This window comes from Gigantopelta aegis, chromosome 1, assembly GCF_016097555.1.
Source record: "Gigantopelta aegis isolate Gae_Host chromosome 1, Gae_host_genome, whole genome shotgun sequence".
In the NCBI taxonomy this organism is placed as follows: Eukaryota; Metazoa; Mollusca; class Gastropoda; order Neomphalida; family Peltospiridae; genus Gigantopelta; species Gigantopelta aegis.
The window spans coordinates 35,897,492-35,899,991 of NC_054699.1; the positions used below are offsets into that span (position 1 = coordinate 35,897,492).

Below are 2,500 nucleotides of genomic sequence, written 5' to 3' on the forward strand. Positions count from 1 at the left end.
TTTCATGTTTTCCCATTCTGAAAACATTATCTTGCCTGTTCCCGCGAGAGTTCACAAGGGGCAGGCAAACCGTACGAGGCGAGTTGTCTACACGTGTTGAAATATTCCCCTAAACGCCGCTTTGCCGCGTTACCACAGCTCCAAGTGTGCTGCATCTGTACGTCTGTACACATAGACCGCGAGCCGCATTTTCCTACTCGTTTATGTCGCCATTAACACTTTTACGGCTACACACAGACTGACACTGAACGTGCTGCGATTGCTAAAGACGTTTATTACAGAATCGCCGTGTCCGTGTACTGCCTCGAATTAATGAGGTACACGAGACTCGTGTTAACCCTAGCTAGTAGGAATTTCACTTCAGCAGAGAACTCCACTCATGTCTGTCTGTATTTTTGTCTGTCTGTTGGTCTGCAGGTTCGTCTGTCACTTTGGATATTACTCAGCGGTGTCGCGGTTAAGCCATCAGATTACAGTCTGGTAGGTACAAGGTTCGCAGCCTGGTACCGGCTTCCACCCAGAGCAAGTTTTAACGACTCAATGAGTAAGTGTAAGACAACAACACCCTCTTCTCTCTCACTACCCACTAACAATTAACCCACTGTTCTGGACAGACAAACCAGATAGCTGAGGTGTGTACCCAGAACAGCGTGGTTGAACCTTAATTGGATATAAGCAAGAAAATAAGTTAAAACGAAATGGATATTAATCAATCTCTCTTCCTGGCAGTCTATTTCTGGGTCTTCTGTCTATCTCTCTGACCGATTGACTGACTGACTGACCGGCTGGCTGACCGATTAGTTGACTAACTGACTGACTGGCTGACCGATTGGTTGACTAAGTGGCTGACTGACTGACCGGCTGGCTGACCAATTAGTTGACTAAGTGGCTGGCTGACTGACCGGCTGGCTGACCAATTAGTTGACTAAGTGGCTGGCTGACTGACCGGCTGGCTGACTGATTGGTTGACTAAGTGGTTGACTGACTGACTGACTAGCTGACTAACTGGCTGACCGATTAGCTGACAGACTGGCAGACTGACTGGCTGGTTAACTGACTGACTAGCTGGTTGACTGATTGAGTGGCTGATCTTGACTGACTGGCTGATTGACTGACCGACAGGCTGAATGACTGGCTGGTCCACTGAAATAACCTGTGATATTTTAGTAAAGTGATATATATACGTTTAAATGTCTGTAATCGTGGAATATTTATGCCTAAAAAATCATAATTGACTAACTACATAGAACGGCCTACCATAATATGTTTGTGTGTTCGTGCCTATGTTTGTATGTGTGCATGTGTGTGTGTGCGTGCATGTGTGTGTGTGTGTGTGTGTGCATGTGTGCGTGCGTGCATGTGTGTGTGTGTGCGTGCATGTGTGTGTGCGTGCATGTGTGTGTGTGCATGTGTGTGTGTGTGTGTGTGTAGCCATTATTATTATATTACTAGCGGGTACATGAACTCGGAGTCTCGTTATAGCCAAACACTTAAAATTTGTTTTGTTCAACGACAGCACTAGAGCACGTTGATTATTAACCATCGGCTATTGGATATCAAACATTTGGTAATTTTGACATATAGTCTTAGATAGAAAACGCGCTACATTTTTCTGTAGGTAGTCATATAAGCAACCTGTTATCTCAGAAATGAGCAGCTTAACCCCCATTGTTTTCTCATTTAATTTAAGGGTGAGGGGTGGTAGTATTTATATCCGTGGTCTTTATGTCGATTAATACGCTGCATGTAGTTTAGCCACATATGTTACTATTGTCGTCTATGGGAATTGATTTGGTGGTATACACCCATCATTAAATTAAACGTTTCAGGGGCGGAGCCTGGTCTGGACCTGGGGAGATCGAATAAGATGTCAGTGGAACCTTTTATCTGCATTGACCCTGAACAATAATATGAATAGCTTAGTATTGCACTGTAAACATTGTGTTAGCCTCGTGACGTCCCCCCCCCCCCCCCCCTCCCCGATCCCCGACACATAGTCCCCAGGGGATGACTATTCCAGTGGTGAGGTAAGTTTAGTCAGCTATGCCATGTGTTTCCTTGTTTCAACACCCGATCTGTCTTCCAAACAAACAGAACAAAACAAAAACTACGGCGATATATCGACGTCCGGAAAATTACACATGTATACTCCTATTATTCAACAGTTGTTGTCTACGGCCATACCACGTTGAAAGCACCCGTTCTCCACCGATCACAGAAGTTAAACAAAGCCGGGCCAGGTTAATACTTGGATCGGTGACTGCCTGGTAACACCGGGTGCTGAAGACATTTTGTTATTATTATTATTATTATTATTATTATTGTTATTATTAATATTAATTTTTTTTTTTTTTTTTTTTTTTTGATATGCCTATATATAGATATCATTATTATCATTGTTACTGGGGGTTTTTTTTGTAGTTTTTTTGCCTTTTAATGATTTTTTTTTTTTATTAATTTTTTTAAAAGTACATTCCGAGAAAGAATAAATTGAGCACAC

The 2,500-nt window shown here is 42.8% G+C and overlaps 1 protein-coding gene and 1 pseudogene across 1 annotated transcript in view; one reads left to right on the forward strand and one right to left on the reverse strand.

Annotated features, from left to right (window-relative positions):
* Positions 1 to 2,500, reverse strand: part of LOC121377728 (norrin-like) — a 62,668-nt gene that overhangs the window by 23,400 nt on the left and 36,768 nt on the right. The gene's annotated exons all lie outside the window — the stretch shown is intronic.
* Positions 2,171 to 2,289, forward strand: LOC121376071 (annotated as a pseudogene).